Source organism: Theropithecus gelada, chromosome 3 (assembly GCF_003255815.1).
Source record: "Theropithecus gelada isolate Dixy chromosome 3, Tgel_1.0, whole genome shotgun sequence".
Taxonomy (NCBI): domain Eukaryota; kingdom Metazoa; phylum Chordata; class Mammalia; order Primates; family Cercopithecidae; genus Theropithecus; species Theropithecus gelada.
Window position 1 is genome coordinate 45,172,199 of NC_037670.1, and position 25,190 is coordinate 45,197,388.

Sequence of the window (25,190 nt, forward strand, 5' to 3'; positions counted from 1 at the left end):
GTCTTAGAGAGAGACCAAGAAGCAAACATAATGTAGTTGAGTTTGAATGTTATTGAAATAATAAAGAAAGTAAAACATAAAAAAAAGATGAAGACCTGAACTAACTCCGGTGAGAAGTAAACACAGCAGAGTACAAACCTGAGAAATAAAAACAAGTATTATTTTTTGAAGACTAATTGAATGTGGGAGGCATGTAGAGAAAAGCTTTCAGGTTTGGGGGACTGAACAGGGAATTGAGGAATGTTGATCAAGAGACTCCTGGAGAAGAGAGAATGACCGGGGAGCCATCAATGTGTAGGAATGGGTTAAAATCATGGAAACAGATAATAGTCCATTATCCTGTAAGAAAAGGAAAAGACCAAGAACAGATTCTGAAAAACACCAAATTTGAGGAGATAACAGAATAAGAGAATCTGGTGAAGGAGACAGGAATGACAGTTGGTGAGCAAAGAGACAAAAACTTGGCTTCTGGAATGCCAAGAAAGGTTTCAAAACAAGGAGCAGCCAATCATATCAAATGTCTCTGGAAAGTTAAGATGAGAACTGAAAAAATCTTCCTCAGATCTGAAAATCAGGGACATGTTACTGAACTTGGCCAGGGCACTCAATAGAGCCTTGAAAGCAGCATTGCATGCTAGGCATATTGGTGTTTGAGGAGTCATTTAATGTATCACCCAACATACTCTTAACTGAAGGACTTAATAAATCATATTGGCTGAGAAACTAGAATATTTATTTAAAAATTATTCTCAACTTTTACACAAGAAAATTCAGGTCAGCTGAATTTCTGTCAGCTTGCCCAAAATATGCTGAATCCAATCAGCTTGGATACCAGTAGTGCTCCTGGTGTTCAAGGTCTTAGAAAGACCCTGTTTCTAGGCATTAACCCCTTGTTTGCTGTATCATGGAGAAGCCTAGTGTATCCCTGAGGCATGTTGAGGGGCAAATACATACATTATACCCAGCTACATTATCCAACACAGGACAGGCTTCTCCATCAACTCTTCATCTCATAATCATCTGCCCTTCTATCATCCCTGCACTGTTCACCAATGCCCATATCAGTACTGATGCCACTGACGTTTTAGATAATATTTCACAGCACAGAAACTAATATCTTCATAAGGGCAGTAATTACATTTTAATTTCCTGAAAATTATAAATATAATTACACCGAGTGTATTTGTTAGAACATTGAATCACCTTTTAAATTTAAACTAACATTTTAAAGTAACATCTAAACTGTCCTAAGTATGGAAATGCAGGAAAATAATTTTCTCTTTTTCATGAGAAGACCTACTTTCTCTAAATTACAAATATAAATGGCAACTGACTCAGTCTGTGAACTTTTAGAAAGTAAAAAAGGAAAATAAGATTAATTTCCTAGGGGCAAGTTAAATGTATTCTTTGTAACACTAGTTGTTTTTCTTGCTTGTAATAAACGTTACAGCCTATGAGCACTCTGCCCATTTCTTTTTTTATTTACTTCATATGTATTTGGAAAATGATAATTTTTCTCAAGTTAATATCGATGATCAGAATCCAAGATTTTCATCAAAAGTCAGAGTATAGAATTTCCGGATCTTTTCTGGATCCCAAATGGCTTGTTAATTTAGAAGAGAGAGTTCCTTAAACTATGTCCTCGCAATATCAAACTATATACTCACAATAGACATTGAGAAATACTGGGGAAATTAAAATACCAAAAACTTAGTGGACAGAGTAAACTTGATTGGGAAGCCTCAGAGATATTAGGGACCAGATTCATTACTGTGTTATTTTTATTCCATGACCTGGCCTTGATTACTTCTAAGAGCATAGTCAGAAAGATTCAATAGGTTTAGAATACTTGACACCCAGGACTGAAGCTGGGGGCAGAAATATTTTGTAGCATATAGTTCGTTCATCTCAGGGGCCCCTTTTTGTGAACTATGTACCTTCCTCCTCCTTTTTAAAAAATCTCCCTTTTTCCTTATTTCCTTCTAGTGGGGGTGATTATATCCTTTACACAGAAGGAGATTGTGTAGTTTTGTCTTTAGAGGCAAAAAAGAACGACTGAGCTGAAGAGACCTAAGGGGAGGAAAAATATCCATGGGACAGAGTAGTGTCAGCCAGAGAAGACAAAGAAATCAGGCTGAGTCCCCCAATCTTGCAACAAAGCAGAAGGAATACACTGAACCACTCTGGACCAAGAAAGGGCCATCAAGTTTGCATTGAAATACCATGTACATTTCCTCTCTATACAGAGAATGAACTGAATTCTATTATCAAAGGCTTGTTGCAAAGTAAACCTGCCTTTGTTGCACTTCTCTCTCCTGGTATTTATTTCCAGCCATTTTAGACAAAACTAGCATCTTAGACTCCTGCCTTCTCACTAACTTCCACTGAGAAAATCTTAACTTTGGTTTTACAATCATCTTCCTTCTTTGCATCCCTCTGGCTTTCAACACTGGATGCCTATTCCTACCAAGTGTCTGATGGAAACAGATGACCATCTGAATTTCTTTTGATGCTTCTAAAAGCTGGCTCTGCACACAGACATCGAACAAATGCTTTTGAAGATAATGTTATTGGAAGGGGGTTGGGAGTAGTATAATACCAGGATATATTAACAGTAGTGTCACTTGCCAAGAGCTAGGAAACAACCTTCCACTTCTTTTTTGGCAATGGTCTGACCTTAATAGAATACTGTGCCCAGTGTTTGTCTCTGCAGTTGACATGAATGTGAAGAAATTTGAGAGGGGATACAGAAAGGCAAAAAACATAAAATATAATGAGAAAAATAAAAAACTATCATTTGGAGAAAAGAATAAAGGCACTGGGATCACTTCCTCTGGAGAAAAAAAGCCCATGAGGAAATTTAATAACAAATGTTATAGTGAGTAAAAAAAAAAACCAAATTATTCTTCATCTTGACCAAGGAAATGATGAGAGGAAATGAACTAAAATTAGAAAGAGGGAGGGAGGGCTTGGTTAGGCATAAGAAAAAAACTGTTGGCCTTGATGTTGAGACTGTGGAGTATACTGCCAAAAAAAAAGTTGTAAAATTTCTTGGAAACATCAATAACAATCTGTACTAATTGATGAAGACATTTCCCGCTGAAGAAAAAGTTTAAATCAATATTTTTTGAAGTTCCAGTTCTGAGGCGTATTTATAAAGAAAAAAAAAAGCTACCTAAAAGGTAAGGTCAAACAGACATTCCCAAGTCCCAAACACTGTCTTCACAAACAATATTTAGGTCCCGAAATCTCTTAAGTTTTATTTGATTAGATTTGATAACTAATTTGCACTAAGAGATTATTTGTATTATTTTTATATTTTATTATTTTATATTTTGTTATTTTTATAACGTGGACTTTGTCTCTATTTCTTGCACCATCATCTCTTTTAATAGCTTGGACCCTTTAGCGCTTTGTGGCTATTGAACAGAAGATAAAGATTCTGGTTTACAGAATATGAGCAATACAAAAGACTTATATTAAAAAGATTAAAAAAAGACCTCCAATTTCTACTATTCACAGTCCTATCACAACGGATTTTCTTCATAACATTATAACAACATACCCTGTGTGGTTTCCTACTGCCTGATGCACAAAACATGGAGGAGAATAGAGATGAAGATACAAAGGAAGCAAGAGCAAGATCAGGAAACACGTAAGAAGAGTATGAAGTTTAAACTCTATCTTGATGGAGGGAGCATCAAAAGATTTTAAGTAAAAAAGGTATATAATCCAATGTTTATTTTATTAAAATCATTCTGAAACTGAAGAATAGACTGACATGAAACTAGATATGGTACATGCTTATGACTTAAACATGGTGGTGGTGGTCAAGGTGGAGCCTTTCAAGTAGACTCCAGAGATATCCAAGAGGCACGGTTGATAGAGCATAATGATTTATTAGATAGAGTTGGCGAATGAGAGAGAAAAATCCAGGGCAATTATCAACTATCTGATTTAATTCATATGTTGCAACCTAATCCCCAGTGTGATATATTTGGGATGAGGCCTTTGAGGAGTTAAGGTCATAAGGACACAGCCCTCTTGAATGGGATTAGTGTACTCATAAAAGAAACCCCAGATAATTTTCTGGCCCCTCTGCCATATGAAAACACAGTGAGAAGATAGTTCTCTAAGGTACCAGAAGTGGGCCCTCACCAGACACTGAATATGCTGGTGCCTTGATCTTGGACTTTGCAGCCTGCAGAACTGTGATAAATAAATTTATATTGCTTATAAGCCATCTCGTCTTTGATATTTTTGTTATGCCAGCCCAAACAGACTAAGAAACTGATATAAAGATTGGAAGGATGGTATATTAGGTTGTTCTTGCATTGCTACGAAGAAATATCTGAGACTAGGTAATTTATAAGAAAAGAGGTTTAATTAGCTCACAAGTTCTGCAGGCTGTGCAGGAAGCATAGTGCTAGCATCTGCTTCTGGGGATGCCTCAGGAGGCTTTCAATCATGGCATAAGGTAAAGGTGGAGCAGGCGTGTCATGGCAGGAGAAGAAGCATGAGAGACAGAGTGAGGGGAGGTGTCACACATTTTTTTTGTTTTTCTTTTTGTTTTCTTTTTTTGACACGGAGTCTCGCTCTGTTGCCCAGGCTGGAGCGCAGTGGCCAGATCTCGGCTCACTGCAAGCTCTGACTCCTGGGTTCACGCTATTCTCCTGCCTCAGCCTCCTGAGTAGCTGGGACTACAGGCACCCGCCACCTCGTCCGGCTAGTTTTTTGTATATTTTAGTAAAGATAAGGTTTCACCATGTTAGCCAGGATGGTCTCGATCTCCTGACCTCGTGATCCACTCATCTCGGCCTCCCAAAGTGCTGGGATTACAGGCTTGGGCCACTGAGCCCAGCCAGTGTCACACATTTTTAAAAGACCAGATCTCATGTGAATTCAGAGCAAGAGTTCACTTATCACCAAGGAGATGACCCAAATTATTCATGAAGGACCCACCCCCATGATCCAAACACCGCCCACCGGGCCCCATCTCCAACACTGGGGATGACATCTCAACATGAGATTTGGATGCAGACAAATATTCAAACTATATCAGATGCAGATGCTTCTCTTTTGACTCATTACTCCTAGCCTGCAATCCCCATAGAACATATGAAAAGACTCCCTGGACGTTATATGAACTCCTCAAAACTTTTTCCTCCAGGATCAAAGGCATTCAGTCAAACAAATAGATAGATGGGCTTTAATATATTTCTGAAGCTCTTTTCTGAGACATCCTTGTTTAATCCTCAAAACAGCCTCACAAATTATTGGCAAATAAAGGACTGAAGATATCTAATCATAGAATTACTAAGTGAGCGTGCAAGCCCTGGAACCCAAATCCCCTGACTTGCTTCACAACACTTCAGGTTTTTATAAAAGTCTATTCCCAAAAAGCAAGCAATTTTTTCCCTAAAGCACATCGTTTCTGAGGGCAAATCAAAATTCCCGTTACTCTCACTTTTACGTGCAATATCAATCCGCTCATTATATGATTTTCAGGTATATTTGACAACTCTAAGATAAGCTGTTCTCATGGTTTCTGCATTAGTACTCCCCTGGTGACTGTCTAAAGAGTCATTATGCAGAGTTTTAATTGAATATTCCTAGGACTCTCCTGAAGATTTAAGGTGTTTCCAAGAGGAAAAAAAGGTAATAAAACAGCAGAGCTTAAAGTCAGGTTGTAATTTCAAGAGAAAGGAATAGAACAATTGTACAGCATTTACATCTATGACAATAATAGCACAACCCCTACTAAAGAAGTAAGTCAGGGTTTTTCTCAGGAAAACTTCTTCAGAAGTGGACAATAGGAGATTAAGAATAGCCGTTTAATCATTCACTTAAAGCCACCTGCAATCATGAGATGAATCTCCAGGATAATATTTAATCCCATGACTTCAGGCAGGTAAGATTACTTCAGTGAAAAAAGAAATTATAATCGTTTTTAAGGTGGCTGAATTTTATTCAGCTGGTCAACATTGTATGCTAAAAATTTCTTAGAAAAGAACGCTCTTTTGCTTAGGACACCTTAATGGACAGGCTCTCACCAGACACTGAATCTGCCTGTGCCTTGATCTTGGACTTTCCAGCCTCCAGAACTGTGAGAAATAAATTCCTGTTGTCTATAAGCTGTCCAGTTTATGGTAGTAAAGGTTTATGACAGTAGCCTAAACAGACCCAGATTGTAAATACTTTTTAAAATATTATATATTATATAAAAATTATAGATTATATATGATATAAAATATATGTGATTTAATTTAAAATATATGATATATAATGTAAAAATTATATATCATATATTTTAAATTTTTATATATAAATATATATATGTAGAGAGAGAGAATTATGAGTAATTGGAGGAATTGGCTTATGAATTATGGAGGCTGAGCTGTAATATGTGTCTTGCAATATGTATCTGCAAGCTGCAGACTCAGGAAAGCTGGTGGTGCAGTTCCAGCCTGAGACTGAAGCCTGAGAAACAACAGAACCAATAGTTCAAGTTCCAGTCCAAGTCCAAAGGCTTGAGGACCAGCTGCACGGATGGTATAAACACAGTCCAAGGCAGGAGAAGACTGATGTCCAAGCTCAGTCAGGCAGAGATAACAAATTCTCCCTTCCTCTGTCTCTTTGCTCTAGTTAGGCCGTCAACAGATTGGTTGCCCACCCACATTGAAGAGGGCAACCTTCTTTACTCAATTCACTGATTTAAATGCTAATCTCTTCCAGAAACACTCACAGACACACCCAGAAATAATGTTTAACTAGATATCTGAATATCTAGTGGCCCAGTCAAGCTTATACATAAAATTAACCATCACAAGGATATTAAAATTTGCAACTATGTTCTTGGGTTCATCTCTTCTTTCCTTTAGTTCTGACAGCTCTTGCATCATGTATTTTGAGGTTTTCTTATATATACTTAAGACTCTTATGCTTTCCCAATAAATTAACCACTTATTGCAAAATATCACTCATTATCTCTTGTAATGATCCTTGTCTTAAAATCTACCTTTTCTGATATTATGGCCACAACACAAATTTTTTTATTGCTTAATGTTTAAATGTTGAGTCTGTTTTCATCCTTAATTTCAACTTCTTAGTCTTCATACATACATATATATATATATAATTTTTTTTTTTTCGATGCAGAGTCTCGCTCTGTCGCCCAGGCTGGAGTGCAGTGGCACAATTTCAGCTCACTGCAACCTCCGCCTCCTGGATTCAAGTGATTCACCTGCCTCAGCCTCCTGAGTAGCTAGGATTACAGGCACACACCACCACACCCGGCTAATTTTTGTATTTTTAGTAGAGACAAGGTTTCACCATGTTGGTCAGGCTGGTCTTGGACTTCTGACCTCATGATCCTTTCACCTCAGCATCCCAAAGTGCTGGGATTACAGGCGTGAGCCACCATACCCAGACTAGTCTTTATATTTAAATAGTTTATAGTGTGGCCTTACTTTGTTTAATTCTCTGTCTCTGTATTATAATTTCAGGTTTGAATCCATTACTTTAATGTAATTATTTATGTAGTCAGGTTTCAGCCTACCATTTGCAATTTGATTTTCTTGCTCATTGTATTTCTTACATTTTGTACTCATTTCCTCTCTTGTTTTGGTTTGAGTATTGAGTTTTTACAGTATTTTATTTTCTCAATTGCATTTATATTGTATTATTTTCTTTTCTATTTTTTTAGAGACAGAATCTCATTCTGTCACCCAGGCTGGAGTGCAGTGGCACAATCATGGCTCACTGTAGTCTCTAACTCCTGGACTTGGGCATACTTTTGCCTCAGCCTCCTGAGTAGCTAGGACTACAGGCATGCAACATTACACCAGGCTTCAACTGAATTTCCAGCTTTGCTAATTTATACGTTCTAATTCTTGCTCTAGGGATTATAATACGCATCCTTACCTTACCACAGTCTGCTTTGAGTTAATATTATACACTTAGTGCATATTATTTTATTATCATTATTATGCTTTAAGTTCTAGGGTACATGAGCACAACGGCAGGTTTGTTACATATGTATACATGTGCCATGTTGGTGTGTTCTACCCATTAACTCGTCATTTCCATTAGGTATATCTCCTAATGCTATCCCTCTCCCCTCCCCTCTCCCCACAATAGGCCCTGGTGTGTGATGTTCCCCTTCCTGTGTCCAAGTGATTTAATTGTTCAATTCCCACCAATGAGTGAGAACATGCAGTGTTTGGTTTTCTGTTCTTGTGATAGTTTGCTAAGAATGGTTTCCAGCTGCATCCATGTCCCTACAAAGGACACAAACTCATCCTTTTTATGGCTGCATAGTATTCCATGGTGTATATGTGCCACATTTTCTTAATCCAGTCTGTCACTGATGGACATTTGAGTTGATTCCAAGTCTTTGCTATTGTGAATAGTGCCGCAATAAACATACGTGTGCATGTGTCTTTAGAGCAGCATGATTTATAATCCTTTGGGTATATACCCACTAATGGGATGGCTGGGTCAAATGGCATTTCTAGTTCTAGATCCTCAAGGAATCACCACACTGTTTCCCACAATGGTTGAACTAGTTTACAGTCCCACCAACAGTGTAAAAGTGTTCCTATTTCTCCACATCCTCTCCAGCACCTGTTGTTTCCTGACTTTTTAATGATTGCCATTCTAACTGGTGTGAGATGGTATCTCATTGTGGTTTTGATTTGCATTTGATGGTGAGTGAAGATGAGCATTTTTTCATGTGTCCATTGGCTGTATAAATGTCTTCTTTTGAGAAGTGTCTGTTCATATCCTTTGCCCACTTTTTGATGGGGTTGTTTTTTTCTTCTAAATTTGATTGAGTTCTTTATAGGTTCTGGATATTAGCCCTTTGTCAGATGAGTAGATTGCAAAAATTTTCTCCCATTCTGGAGGTTGCCTGTTCACTCTGATGGTAGTTTCTTTTGCTGTGCAGAAGCTCTTTAGTTTAATTAGATCCCATTCGTCAATTTTGGCTTTTGTTGCCATTGCTTTTGGTGTTTTAGTCATGAAGTCCTTGCCCATGCCTATGTCCTGAATGGTATTGCCTAGGTTTTCTTCTAGGGTTTTTATGGTTTTAGGTCTAACATTTAAGTGTCTAATCCATCTTGAATTAATTTTCGTATAAGGAGTAAGGAAAGGATCCAGTTTCAGCTTTCTACTTATGGCTAGCCAATTTTCCCAGCACCATTTATTAAATAGGGAATCCTTTCCCCGTTTCTTGTTTTTGTCAGTTTTGTCAAAGATCAGACGGCTGTAGATGTGTGGTATTATTTCTGAGGACTCTGTTCTGTTCCATTGGTCTATTTCTCTGTTTTGATACCAGTACCATGCTGTTTTGGTTACTGTAGACTTGTAGTATAAAGTCAGGTAGCGTGATGCCTCCAGCTTTGTTCTTTTGGCTTAGGATTAACTTGGCAATGCGGGCTCTTTTTTGGTTCCATATGAACTTTAAAGCAGTTTTTTCCAATTCTGTGAAGAAAGTCATTGGTAGCTTAATGGGGATGGCATTGAATCTATAAATTACCTTGGGCAGTATGGCCATTTTCACAATATTGATTCTTCCTATCCATGAGCATGGAATGTTCTTCCATTTATTTGTGTCCTCTTTTATTTCACTGAGCAGTGGTTTGTAGTTCTCCTTGAAGAGGTCCTTTACATCCCTTGTAAGTTGGATTCCTGGGTATTTTATTCTCTTTGAAGCTATTGTGAATTGGAGTTCATTCATGATTTGGCTCTCTGTCTGTTACTGGTGTATAAGAATGCTTGTGATTTTTGCACATTGATTTTGTATCCTGAGACTTTGCTGAAGGTGCTTATCAGCTTAAGGAGATTTTGAGCTGAGACGATGGGATTTTCTAAATAGACAAACATGTCATCTGCAAACAGGGACAATTTGACTTCCCCTTTTCCTAATTGAATACGCTTTATTTCTTTCTCTTGCCTGATTGCCCTAGCCAGAACTTCCAACACTATGTTGAATAGGAGTGGTGAGAGAGGGCATCCCTGCCTTGTGCCAGTTTTCAAAGGGAATGCTTCCAGTTTTTCCCATTCTGTATGATATTGGCTGTGTGTTTGTCATAAATAGCTCTTATTATTTTGAGATACGTTCCATCAATACCGAATTTATTGAGAGTTTTTAGCATGAAGGGCTGTAGAATTTTGTCAAAGGTCTTTTATGCATCTATTGAGATAATCATGTGGTTTTTGTCTTTGGTTCTGTTTATATGCTGGATTACGTTTATTGATTTGCGTATGCTGAACCAGCCTTGCATGCCTTGCATCCCAGGGATGAAGCCTACTTGATCATGGTGGATAAGCTTATTGATGTGCTGCTGGATTTGGTTTGCCAGTATTTTATTGAGGATTTTTGCATCGATGTTCATCAGGGATATTGGTCTAAAATTCTCTTCTTTTGTTGTGTCTCTGCCAGGCTTTGGTATTAGGATGATGTTGGCCTCATAAAATGAGTTAGGGAGGATTCCCTCTTTTTCTACTGATTGGAATCACTTCAGAAGGAATGGTACCAGCTCCTCCTTGTACCTCTTGTAGAATTCGGCTGTGAATCCGTCTGGTCCTGGACTTTTTTGGTTGGTAGGCTATTAATTATTGCCTCAATTTCAGAGCCTGCTATTGGTCTATTCAGGGATTCAACTTCTTCCTGGTTTAGTCTTGGGAGAGTGTAAGTGTCCAGGAAATTATCCATTTCTTCTAGGTTTTCTATTTTATTTGCATAGAGGTGTTTATAGTATTCTCTGATGGTAGTTTGTATTTCTGTGGGGTTGGTGGTGATATCCCCTTTTTCATTTTTTACTGCATCTATTTGATTCTTCTCTCTTCTCTTCTTTATTCTTCTCTCTTTTCTTCTTTATTAGTCTTGCTAATGGTCTATCAATTTTGTTGAAAAAATATGGAACGCTTCACAAATTTGCATGTCATCCTTGCGCAGGGGCCATGCTAATCTTCTCTGTATCATTCCAGTTTTAGTATATGTGCTGCTGAAGCGAGCATGTGAATATTATTTACAATTCCATTATTTACTTTGCATTATCTGTGGCACTGTGGTCAAATATTTTACTTCAGTATGTAAATCTTACACTATTTTATTATTGCTTGATATGTTTTGGCTCTGTGTCCCCACCCAAATCTCATCTCAAATTGTAATCCCCATGTGTCAAGGGAGGGATCTGGTGGGAGGTGATTGGATCATGAGGGCAATTTTTTCCAAGCTGTTTTCATGATAGTGAGGGAGTTCTCACAAGATCTGACAGTTTAAAAGTGGCAGTTTCCCCTGCTGTCTTTCTCTCCTGCTGCCATGTCAGATGTCCCTGCTTCCCTTTCGCCTTCCGCCATGATTTTAAGTTTTCTGAGGCCTCCCCAGCCATGCAGGACTGTGAGTCACTTAAACTTCTTCTCTTCATAAATTACCCACTCTTGGGTAGTATCTTTATAGCAGTGAGAAAATAGATAAATACCTTGTTTTAAATAATCAATTTTCTTAAATAAAAAATAAGAACATTTTAAAAACAATTATTTATGCCCCCTACATGTTGACTATTTCCAGATGCATATAATCCCTTCTCCTCTAGGTTCAAGTTTATATCTGCTATCGTTTCTCCTCAACCTGAAAAGATTACTTTAGAATTTTTCTGTAGGGCAGTTCTATTGGCAGTATATTAGCATGGGTTTCATTTATCCTAAACTCAATTTTTCTTTATTTTTAAGGATTTCTTTTGTTGTTGTTGTTGTTAACTCATTCAGCAGTTAAAAGAAGTTTTTCCATTATCTTCTGGCATTCATTATTTCAGATGAAAAGACAGCCATCATCCTTATCATGGTAACCCTATATGTAAAGTGTCTTATTTTTCTGAATACTTTGAAAATTTTCTGTAAACCTGTGGTTGTCAGCATTTTGACCGTGAAGTGCCTAAAAACAGTTTTCCTTGTAATCATCTTGCTATATTGGTCATCCTCCTTGGATTTGTGGGTTTGTATCTTTCTTTTTTTTTTTTTTTTTTTTTTGAGACATAATATCGCTCTGTCACCCAGACTGGAATGCAGTAGCACAATCATGGCTCACTGCAGCATTGACCTCCCAGATGCAAATGATCCTCCCAACTCAGCCTTCTGAGTAGCTGGGACCACAGGTGTGCACCACCATGTGCCTGGCTAAAGATGGGGTCTCCCTATGTTGCCCATGCTGGTCTCAAACTCCTAGGCTCAAGCAGTCCCCCTGCCTCAGCCTCCCAAAGTGCTGAGATTACATGCACAAGCCACTGTACCTGGCCTTTCTTAAAATTTTTAAAGACATATAATCATTATCTCTTTAAATATATTCTTTCATTTTCTCTTTTCTATCCAATATTCCTATCATATGAATGTGAAACTACTTGTAACTTCCCACAGCTCACTGAGACTCTGTTCAATTTGATCAATTTATTTCTCTCTGTGCTTTATGTTGAATAATTTTGACGTGTTATTTACTTGTAATTTATTCTACAATGTCCAAGCTAATGCAAATCTATAAATTTTTTAATTTTAAATACATTTTGCTTTTCAGTTCTAAATTAGATTTCAATTTTGTTCTATTTTATACATTCAAATATCTCTTGAAATTGTCGGCTGGGCGCGGTGGCTCAAGCCTGTAATCCCAGCACTTTGGGAGGCCGAGACGGGCGGATCACGAGGTCAGGAGATCGAGACCATCCTGGCTAACACAGTGAAACCCCGTCTCTACTAAAAAATACAAAAAACTAGCCGGGCGAGGTGGCGGGCGCCTGTAGTCCCAGCTACTCGGGAGGCTGAGGCAGGAGAATGGCGTCAACCCGGGAGGTGGAGCTTGCAGTGAGCTGAGATCCCGCCACTGCACTCCAGCCTGGGCAACAGAGCCAGACTCCGTCTCAAAAAAAAAAAAAAAAAAAAGAAATTGTCTATTTCTTTACCCTATGAATTTTTAAAAATAGCTATAAGTTATTTTAAAGTCTGCCTGCTAAATCTAACATCTGGATTGTGTGTATATGTGTTTGTGTGTATACAGTCTTTTGTTATTCAAAATCATAACAGCGTGCTGCCTTACAGTCTCACAGTCTTGCAATATTGAGATCTCAAGGTCTCTTAGTCTTAAAGACTCTCATATTGAAGCTTGATGGTGCTCTGTCCTTAAGCCCTCCTAGAGAGAGAGCCTTGCCTTATATTCAAAGTGATTAAAGACACAGTTGAACAGAATCCAACCATAGCTGCCACCTGCCTATACCAATGCAGATTTTAATAGATCAAAGATATCAGCCCTGTGGCAACACAGGAAATTGGATCCTAGGCTGAAAGAAAATAGAAGTCTTATTAGACTTTTGGTGCTTAAATTTCTAAGGCCCCACCAAAGTAATCATGCCACTAAACAACATAGCCATTGATTTGTACACACACACACATATATATATATTAGAGTAATATATATACACACACATTCTTATATAAGAATATATACACTTATTAAGGTATATGTATATACTTATACATATACAAGTATGTTTTAGTTCATCAAAATTTGATTGGTTTCTCTCCAACCAATGAAATACTTTAAGACCTTAGACAACAGGAATTTGTGACTGTGAGGTTGCAAGACTATGAGAAGCAAGACAGTGAGATTTCAAAATTGTGATATTTCAAGATTGTAAATCTGTTTATCTTTTTCAGACTTTTTTCCAGTGTGTACTTACCTGGCAAAATTTACATGTGAAAAAATTACTGTCCAGAGAGGACTTACTTGGCATTTTGGGCTCTTCCAGTTTTATGTCTGGCATGCTATCTTTATACTTCATCAAAAGCTGATAGGTTTCTCTCCAACCAATGGAAGACTTGCTCCTCTGCCCACCCAGCCCGCAATCTCTGCAATTGCTCCAAAGTATGGAAGTATCCTCCAGTTCTATCTGACATAGAAACTTAGAAAGTGATCATTCTTCTGAAATCTTTAGACTTCTATAGACTCCTTTATTCTACTTTATATCCACAGTTCTTAGATGGCTTTAAAGAAGTGCTCAAAGAAGTGTGTGTGTGTGTGTGTGTGTGTGTGTGTGTGTGTGTGTGTGTTGTGTTGTGGATCTGGGATTTCTTGCTATGATGGGACCATAGGCTTTTTACTTCTTTCTACATTCTAACCAGAGGCAGTAGCACCATCTCTGCAATATGTCTATTTTTTCTCTCTCTCTCATTTTATTCTCAAGCACTACTAGTTTGATCTTAATCTCCATCTATTTTTTACAATTTCTTCCTTGAATTATTGTATGCCTTTTTTGAGTTCTTAAAAGCTCCTTTTATTTGTAATTTTTTTAATATAGAAAACTTTTCCCTTAACAAGTCTGCTTTTCCATGGGTTTTTCTTCTTATAATGTACGTGCCCTTTTTAGAAATGTATCTCAAACTGGTCTATTTCTTCTCATAGTTTTGTTTTAATAAGTTCAACGTTGTTGTTTAAAATTATTGTGGGAAAGACAGAAACAGAATTTTGAATTTTGATTAGGGTTATTGTCTTAATCATTCTTTTACAAAATCTGGTTTTTTTTGTCTTGTTTTGATTTGGGTTTTTTTTTTTTTTTTTTTTCCTGGTCTGAAAAAATGTCTCTGCAGTTTTCTCTGTTTAAGAAATTGCAATGTTCCTCAATCCACAAGTTCTCTTGGTTGTTATCTGGAAATATTCCATCTTTACTTTCCTCCTCCCCCAAGCATTTTCCCCTAACTAGGAGCTAGATCTCAGATATGAGAAACAATTTGCTATCATGTTTCCCCCCTTTACTTTAGATCTTTGTTATATTCTCTGGTTACCCATCGATCTCTCTAGCTCACTTCACTTTAATCAAAGAATAGTTGGCTAGCCCTTTCAAGACTATAACATTTACTTTTACAATTTCCTGCTAAAGATCAGAGGAGATAGGTCCGCACTAAGTATGGTCTCTCTCATTCCAGGCCACATTCCATATATTTGGCAGGTTTATGACAAGTTCAGGATATGGGAACACAGCCATTTCCTCTTTCATTGAAAGTGAGGAGGAACATCACCCCTTCCCCACTTTTCTACCCCCTCCCACATACGTACAGCTTTTGACTGAACTTATTTCTTTAGCAATTTCTGAGAGAATGAAAGGGAGACAAAATGTCTTTTTTTCCCACAGTCTTTAACTAAAAGCTCTTTCTTCAAATACACATTTAACATGTAACTTAAAACCAAAAAGCCAAGAATGTGACACAATTAGCTTGCAGTTCCAGTAGATACGCTTTTATACTTCTCACCCAGACAATTTAATCTGGAAATTTTCTTGAGGCTGACGTATTATCCAACATTACTCTGCAGTGAGATTACAATTGAGAGCTAGGAATCCATTTCTTTCCAGAAATAATTCACAAAAGGACATGAAGACTGGGTAGTTGAGCAGCTTCACGTAGCCAGCAGGTCAATATTGCAACCACCACCAACACCACACTCAGGGGCCCATAAAACTGGTGTAATCAAACGAGGTCAGCTGAAAGTAATCAAAGTGTTGCACAGTTAGGTATTCTAACTCCATATGCAAATTTAGCATTCCATAGTTATATGTATCCCATGACTGGCCTGATTTTGATTTTTGTTGCATCCTTATCTGGGTTTGGTAAAGGAAAATCGCCGGCCTGGTAGAATTAGTTTCAAGAATTCCTGCTTCTTCAATCTTTTTGTAGTTTGATTAGAACTAGGATTAGCTCCTCTTTAAATGTTTGTTAGAATTCAGCAGTAAAGCAATCCAGTTTGGGGCTCTTCTTTGATTGGAGACTTTTTATTACTGATTCAATTTTATTACTCATTATTGGTCCATTCAGACTTCCTATTTCTTCATGATTCAGTCTTGGTAGGTTGTGTGCGTCCAGCAATTTTTCCATTTCTTCTAGGGTTATTCGATTTGTTGGCAGATAATTGTTTGTTATAGACTCCTATGATCTTTTGTATTTCTTTATTTGTAATGTCTTCTTTTTTACCTGTTATTTCCTCTTTTTTTTTTATTTAGTCTAGCTAAATGTCAATTTATCTTTTCAAAAAAACAAACTCCATTTCATTTATTTCTGCTCTGATCTTTATTATTTCTACCCTTCTATTAATTGTGAGTTTAATTCGTTCTTGATTTTCTATTTCTTGAAGTGTAATGTTAGCTTGTTTATTTAAGATCTTTCTTCTTTTCATATAAACTTTTTTTTCTTTTTTCTTCTTTTTATCTTTGTAGATTTAGGGGAATAAGTACATTTTTGTTACATGGATTATTATGTAGAGGTGAAGCCTGGGTTTTTTGAGTACCATTACCTGAAAATGTAAACTGTACACAATAGGTAATTTCTCATTTCTCATCCTTCTCCCATACTTCAACCTTTTGTAGTTTCCATTGTTTGTTATTCCACTCTGTATGTGTGTGTCTACCCTTGTTTAGCTCCTACTTATAAGTGAGAACATGCATATTTGACTTTGTTTCTGAGTTGTTGCACGTAAATAATGGCTTCCAGTTTCATCCATGTTGCTGTAAAAGACACATTTTCATTGTTTGTTATGGCTGAGTAGTATTCCATAGTATATATATGCCACATTTTCTTTATCCAATCATCTGCTGATGCACACTTAGAGTGATTCCAGGACTTTGCTATTATAAATAGTGCTGCAAAAACATATGGGTGGAGGCACGTTTTTTATATAATGATTTCTTTTCCTTTGGATAGATATCCAGTAGTGGGATTGCTGGTCAAATGGTAGTTCTATTTTTAACTTTTTGAGCAATCCATATCCTGTTTTCCATAGAGCTGGTACATTCCCAGAGTGTATAAGCTTTCTCTTTTTTCCAAATCCTTGCCAAAATCTGTGTTTTTTTATTTTTTATTTTTCATATAATTTTTGGCTGTTTGTATGTCTTCTTTTGAAAAATTTCTCTCCTTTGCCTACCTTTTAATGAAGTTATTTGTGTGGTTTTTTTTTTTTTTTTTTTTTTTTTTTTTGTTTATTTTTTTTTTTTCTTTTGAAAAATTTTTCTCCTTTGCCTCCCTTTTAATGAAGTTATTTTTGTTGTTTTTTTTTTTTTTTTTTTTTCCTTATTAGGTTGAGTTTCTTGTAGATTCTGGATATTAGTACTTTCTCGGATGCACAGTTGGCAAATATTTTCTGCCATTCTGTAAGTTGTCTGTTTACTCTGTTGATTATTTCTTTTGCTGTTTGGGAGCTTTGAATTAGGTGTTTGCTGCTATAAACTTCCTTATTAGAGCCACTTTTACTGTATTCCATAGGTTTTGGTATGCTGTGTTTCCATTTTCATTTGTCTCACAAATTTTTAAAATTTTCTTTTTAATATCTTCATGGACTATTGGTTGTTAAGGAGCATGTTCCTTAATTATAACGTATTTGTAAAGTTTCTGAATTTCCTCCTCTTATTGATTTCTAGTTTTAAACCATTATGATCAGAACAAGTACTTGACATGATTTCAAACATTTGAAATTTGTTAAGACTTATTTTGTGGTCTAATAGATGGTGTATCCTGGAATGTTCCATGTGCATTTGAGAAGAATGTTTGTGCTGCAGCTGTTGAATGGAGTGTTCTGCAAATGTCTGTTATGTCCATTTGGTATAGAATGCAAATTACATTTAATGCTTCTTTGTTGCTTTTCTGTCTGGATGATCTGCCATTGCTCTAAGTGAGGCATTGAAGTCCCCTGCTATATTATATTGCAGTTAATGTATTCCTTTAGATTTATTAATATTTGCTTTGTATATTTAGGTTCTTTGATATTGAGTGAATGTGTATTTATGATGGTTATATTCTCCTACTGGATTGACTGTTTTATCATTATGTAATGACCTTTGTTTCTCTTAATGGTGTTTAAAGTCTATTGTACCTGGTACAAGTAAAGCTACCCCTGCTCTCTTGATTTCCATTTGTATGAAATATTTTTCCATCCCTTTACTTTCAGTCTATGTGTGTCCTTACCAGTGAAGTGAGTCTCACATAGGCAGTATATATTTTGGTCTGATTATTCTATCCATTCAACCTTTCAATGTCTTTTAATTGGAGAATTTAATCCATTTATTTTGATTTGTTTTATTTCTATTTGTTTTATAGATCCTTTCTTCCTATCTTACTATCTTCCTTTGCAGATAAATTATTTTCTCTAGTAGTATGTTGATTTCTTGCTTTTTATTTTTGAATATATATTACAGATTTTTGGTATGTTGTAATTATGAGGCTTACAAAAAACTCGTTATAGATATAACAGGTCATTTTAAGCAGATAACAGTTTAACTTTTATCAAAAGAAACAATAACAACAAAAAATACTACATTTTAACCCAACTTCTCCCCCCTTTTGAATTTTTGATAGTATGATTTGTATCTTCTTATATTGCATATTCCTTAACAAATTATTGTAATCATTATTTTCAATAGTTTTGAATTTTAGCTTTCATACTAAAGATATGATTTACACACTAATGTTACAATATCATAGTATTCTGAATTTGACTGTGTACTGACTTTTATGAATGAGTTTTATACCTTCAAATGTTTTTCTGTTACTCAATAGCACCCTTTTTCCAGCTTGAAAACTCCTTTTAACATTTCTTATAAGTCAGGTCTGGCAATGAACCCTCTCAGCTTTTTTTGGGAAAATCTTTGTCTTTTCTTCATTTCTAAAGAACAGCTCTGCTGGATAAAGTACTCTTTGTTGACTTTTTTTTTTTTTTTCTGAACACTTTGAATATATCATCCTACTCTCTCCAGGCTTGTAGAGTTTGCTAAGAAATCCACTGACAGTTGTATCAGCCTTCCTTTGTGTGTGGTATGTTTCTCATCTCTTGCTGCTTTTAGAATTTGTTATTTGTCTTTACTTTTTGATAGTTTGATTATTATATGTCTTAGTATGCTCCTCTTTGAATTAATTTTGACAAGGACTTCCATGCTTTCTGCGCCTGTGTGTTGGTATCTTTCCCAGATTAGGAAAATTTTAACCATCATTTTATTAAATATGCTTTCTGGCCCTTTCTCTCTTTGCTCTCCTTCTGGAATTCCTGTGATTGAAAGGTTTAGTTTCTTGATGGAATTCCATAATTCCCATAGGCTTTTGTCATTCTTTTTCATTCTTTTTTTCTTAACTCCTCTTACTGAAGAATTTCAATGTTCTATCTTCCAGTTCATTGATTCTTTCTTCCACTTGATTAATTCTGCTATTTAAACTTTCTATTGAATGTTTCTGTTTAATCATTGTATTCTTCATCTCTAAGATTTCTATCTGGTTCTCTTTTACCGTTTCTATTTTCTTGTCAATATTCTCACTTTTTGGGTATTTTCCAAATTTCAGTAAATTTTCTATCTGTATATTTTTGTAATTCAATAAACTTCTTTATGAGTATTATTCTAAATCATTGTTTAGTCATTTTATAGATCCCTATTTCTTTGGGTTCCACTATTGGAGCTTTATTAGTTTCTTTTTGAAGTGTCCTGATTTCCTAATTCTTTATAATATTTGTGCCCTTATGTTGTTGTCTGTGCATCTGAAGAGACAGCCCCTTCTCCTGGTCCTTATTGGAAGGGATAATGTTTTACTATTTAGTCTAGCCTGTGATTCTGGAAGTGCCAGCTCATGATGACCTCAGGGAAGCAGAGCTTGTTATGCAATCTCTAGTCAGCTGGGCCACTGCATTTGCTCTGGTATCAGGTGGAGCTACTGGGTATTGTGATGGCTTCTGGTCAGGCTGGCCACAAGATATACTCCGTGCTTGGGCATTTCCACTATTTGGAATCTGTGGTTGAGCATGGCCACAGGTTGGGCTCTAAAGTTAGATGGAGACACTTATCTGGGCAGGTGAGACCTGAGGCTATGCTCCTTAGAAATGTGTAATATCATAGGTGGGAACTGAACAATGAGATCACTTGGACACAGGAACGGGAACATCACACACCGGGGCCTATTGTGGGGAGTGGGGAGGGAGGAGGGATAGCATTAGGAGATATACCTAATGTAAATGACGAGTTAATGGGTGCAGCACACCAACATGGCACATGTATACATATGCAACAAACCTGCATGTTGTGCACATGTACCCCAGAACTTAAAGTATAATGATAAAAAAAAAAAAGAAATGTGTAATTGGGGATTGTCCGCTGTCTGGGTGGAGCTATGTAGGGTGAGCTTTTGGCTTAGATAAGTGGCTGTCCAACATTTCAGATCAAGCAGGACTAGCTGTTCTATTTCTCCAAAAAATACAGAGGCGAGAATCTTTCTACCTGGGCAGGACTGTTGTGTCGATTTTTGACTGCTCAGAGCCACTGCTTGCCTTTCTGGGTTAGGCTGGTGTAGAGTCACTTAACTTTTCTGAGATCTGCAGAGGCGAGAATCTCCCTGTCTATGCAGGGTTATAGGGCAGGCTTCTTGGCCATGTGGAGTTGCTGTTTACCTTCCTGGATAAAGCCAATGTAGCCCTTTGCTTTGCTGAGATTCATGGAAGCGGGAGTCTCCCTAACTGGACAGGGTAGTTGGGGTGGGTTCTTAAGCTGGCTAGGAAGAATAACAGTCTAGTGGCTCAAGCTAGATTATGATTTCCATCAAAGTCAAGCAGCTCAGTTTCAAAAGTGTGCTATAAGTTTAGCTGATATCTCTGACTCAGTACTTCAGCTGGCAGGAACACTGAGCTACCATCAAGAGTTGTGCACTGGTCACATTTCTTTGTTTCTATTTAATCCAAGGACAAGCAAGCCATGCTATTTATTTTCGTGTTCCCCATGGAGTGAGATCAGAGTTGGCTTCCTAGAAGTACCTTGGAATGCTAAGGAAGCTGAATGACTTGCCCCAGTCCTCTTTCCCCGTTGTAGAAACTGAGTCCAGGAAAATCCTCTGTCTGACACTGTGCTGGGTCGGGGGTCAGAGAGCATGGTCAGAGTGAGACTAGTCCTCTTACCTTTCTAATTCAGATATTGTTCATTTCTACGTATCATGCTGGTGTCTCACACTTGTTTCCAGGTGTTAAAGTTTTTGAAAGAATGTTCTAGTCCATGAATAGTTGGTAGTTGAACTTTCTGTAAGGGGAATTGGGGCCCAAGACTTCTTACTTCACCATCCTGGTCTGAAATCTACTCCTTTTTGACAACACACACAAATATTTTCTTTCAAGCTATGACTTGTTGTATCACTCAGTATTCATCAAGAGAAGTATGACCTCCAGAAGACATATATTAAAAGAGTTATTGCAAGTAATTGGCTTATGCAACTGTGGGAACTTGTTAGGCAAGTCTAAAATCTGTAGGGCAGGCTTTGAGGAGGGGCAAGCTGGGACTCTTGACATAAACTAAAGCTGTTATCCATAAAACAGAGTTTCTTCCCCCTAGGAAAACCTAAATTATTCTTTTATGGCCTTTCAACAGATTGAATGAGGCCCACTTCACTTATATTACCTAGAATAATCTTCATTACTAAAGTCAACTTACTATGGACTTTAATCAAATCTTCTATATTAGGCTGTTCTCACACTGCTACAAAGAAATACCTGAAACTGGGTAATTTATAAAGAAAAGAGGTTTAATTGACTCACAGTTCTGCAAGCTGTACTGGGGGCATGGCTGGGGAGGCCTCCAGAAACTTACAATCATGGCAGAAAGTGAAGGGGAAGCAGGCACATCTTCACATGGTGATGACAGAGAGAGTGAAGGTGGAAGTGCTACACACTTTTAAATAACCAGATCTCACGAGAACTCACTCACTATAGTAAGAACAACAAGGGGGAAACCCACCCCCATGATCTAATCACCTTCTACCAGGTCCCTACTCCAACACTGGGAATTAAAATTCAACACGAGATTTGGGTGGGGACACGGAGCCAAACCACATCATCTTCCAAATATCTTCACAGTAGCACCTATATTGGGTTTTATTGACTAATAGGAAACCATAGCTTACCCACATGGACATATAAAACTGACTACCACATTAACCTTTAAATTTATGTGGTGTCTTTAATTAAGTTTTAAATTCTGATATAATCAAATTTATTAATTTTTCCCATTACTTTTTTTATTTTGTACTAAGTATTATTAGTCGACTTTCACACTCCTGATAAAAACATACCTGAGACCAGGCAATTTACAAAAGAAAGAAGTTTAATGGACTCACAGTTCCACATGGCCAGGGAGGCCTCACAATCATGGTGGAAAGTGAAAGGCACATTTCACATGGCAGCAGACAAGAGAAGAGAGCTTGTGCAGGAAAACACCCCTTTATAAAACCATCAGCTCTCATAAAACTTATTCACTATCATGAGTCTAGCCCAGAAAAGACCCACCCCCATGATTCAATTACCTCCCACTGGGTCCCTCCCACAACACGTGGGAATTGTGGGAGTTACAATTCAAGATGAGATTTGGGTGGGGACATAGCCAAACCATCTTATACTATGTTTAAACATCACTTCTTTTGCCCATGTTTCCAAACAAATTATCTCATATTTTATGGTCATGTGGGTTTCTTTGTTTTTTACACTTTTTTACTATTACATACTTTTTCTATCTACATTTTTTAATGGCTAGTGTTGTTATGATCTGAATGTTTGTGTTCCCCCCAAGATGTATATGTTGAAGTCTTAATCCCCAAAGTGATGGTTTTAGGAAATGGGGCCCTCAGAAGATAAGGTCATAAGAGTGAAGGTGTCATGAAGAGGTTTAGTGCCATTACAAAAGTGGCCCCAGAGAGTTGCATCACCCTTCCACCAATGTAAAGGCGCAGCTAGAAGTCAGCAGTCTACAACGCAGAAGAGAGTCCTCACCGTACACCACATCTGCCATCACCCTGATCTTTCATTTCACTTCCCAGCCTCTAGAACTGTGAGAAATAAATTTCTGTTGTTTATAACCTACCCAGTTTATCGTATTTTGTTACAGCAGCCTGAGTGAACTAAGACAGATATGTAGTAGAAAAACTAATTTTTCCCCAAAAATGGATAGCCAAGTATCACAACATAATTTTTTGAAAAATTAACCTTTTATCCATTCATTTGATGCCATGTTTCTTATAAGTGGAGATTTGATAAGAACATTATCCCTGCTTTTTATGTTTCAATAAAATGCTAGTCAATGTTCCCTTTGTGCTATAAATCAAGGCCAATTCATTAATCAGAAAGCCAGGGTGGTTGTACTTGAACATTCAGGAAAAAAAAAAAAAAGAAAGTCCAGCTCCTGAATTTAGGCATGCATGTGTATTTTAAGCACTGAGAAACAAGCTTTGGGGGTTATACAGAGTGGACTGCATTAAATATATTATTGTTGTGTGACTCTCTTCTAGCCTTGGAAAGTGGCCCAGGGATTTAAAAAAAAAAAGAGGCAAGTTTTAGGATTTTCTTTCCCAAAATTTGGAATTAAGTTTGAGAATATATCAATCTGCCTTGTCTTTTGAACTAAAGGAACAAGAGTTTGAAAACTTTGGCATGGCCATATTTTACCAAGTAGATGAGTATTAGAAAAGTAATACTGAGAAGAATGAAACAGGGCACATAAAGATTTAGAGATAAGAGATGGCAAGCAATTCATGTTGGCTTTCTTTTTCTTTCTTTGTTGTTGTTGTTGTTGTTGTTGTTGTTGTTGTTGTTTGAGACTAAGTCTTGCTCTGTCACCCAGGCTGGAGCACAGTGGTGCGATCTGGACTCAATGCAAGCTCCACCTCCCGGGTTCACGCCATTCTCCTGCCTCAGCCTCCCCAGTAGCTGGGACTATAGGCGCCCGCCACCACGCCTGGCTAATTTTTTTTTTTGTATTTGTAGTAAAGACGGGGTTTCACCATGTTAGCCAAGATGGTCTCGATCTCCTGACCTCGTGATCCGCCCACCTCGGCCTCCCAAAGTGCTGGGATTACAGACATGAGCCACCGCACCCGGCCGACTTTCTATTTCTTTATACCAGACTCCTACTGAGGCACAGTCTCACTCTGGACCTTGAAAATTCCCTTGAATTCTTATTAATAGTTTACTTTAAACTTAAGTATCATGAATATATTTCTATTACCATAGATGTTCACTTATCCAAGTGGAAATCAGATGGTTTATCAAAATTATATATAAGAGCGAAGCTTACAGATATAACCACTCGGTGAGTCTCAAGAATCTGATAGTGTGCTCACAGAGCGGGTGAAGAGCATCTATTAGTGCAATGAGTTTCTTAATCAGAGAGTGTTTAAAAGAGCTTCCACCCTGCTCACAACAGACAGATACACCCCGATTTCCCTTGGTACCAACACCATGCTATGCATTATTTTAAATGTTTGTGCATATAAGAAACATTTTAAGTGTATAAAATATAAATGTATAGCTTTATAAACTAACACACTTGTAACTCCCCTCCAGGTCAAGAAAGGCTATTAGCAGAACCCCAGGGGCCCCCACCATGTTTCCTCCCAGTTACTATTTATAAGCCTTTCTTCCATAAAGTCTACCACTACACTCTCCTCTAGCTTTATAAAATTGTTTCTTCTCAGACTTTACGGTCAATGGAATCTTAAAAACTATTCTTTATCTCTTTTTTTCTAATATTAGGTTGGTGATATTAGTTCACTATAATTTATAGCACTAGACTATGAATTTTCTTCACTGTGTAGTATTTCTTTGTATGAATATAGCTCAGTTCATTTGTTTCTTCATTGGTGATGAAAATGGAATTGTTTCCAGATTTTTGCCTATTATGAATAATAGACAATATGCAGAGATAAATATTTCTGTAATCTCTTTTGGTGCATATAGATATGAGCTACAGTTGGGTTTTAACCTAGAAGTGAAATCCCTGAAACATTGAGTTTACTCAGCTGTGTTAAATAATGCCAGACTGTGGAACCACATATAGAACTTTCTGGGTCAATGAAATATGAAAACACAGGGCTCCTTGTTTTAAAAGTATTAAAATTTCAAGACAGCAACAGCAAAACATTAAAACAAGTGTAGGCCCTTCTAAGTTCACAAACCTCTATGACAGCACAGGTTACACACCCATGAATCTGGTCCTGCCAAACTGTTTCCCAAAGTGGTTGCATCAATGTATACCCCCCCGTTTTTCACTTGGATTCATGAAATTATAAGACACATAATAAAATTGAACATTTTATTGTCTTAAGAGTGGTTCCAGAATTCTACTTCAGAAGAAAACTGCATGAGAAACTAC

The 25,190-nt window shown here is 37.1% G+C and overlaps 1 non-coding gene across 1 annotated transcript; it reads right to left on the reverse strand.

Annotated features, from left to right (window-relative positions):
- Positions 1-10,915: 10,915 nt before the first annotated feature.
- LOC112622023 lies at positions 10,916-11,022 on the reverse strand. Its single transcript, XR_003118920.1, has one exon. It is a non-coding gene; the product is annotated as a U6 spliceosomal RNA (small nuclear RNA).
- Between the last annotated feature and the right edge of the window lie 14,168 nt (positions 11,023-25,190).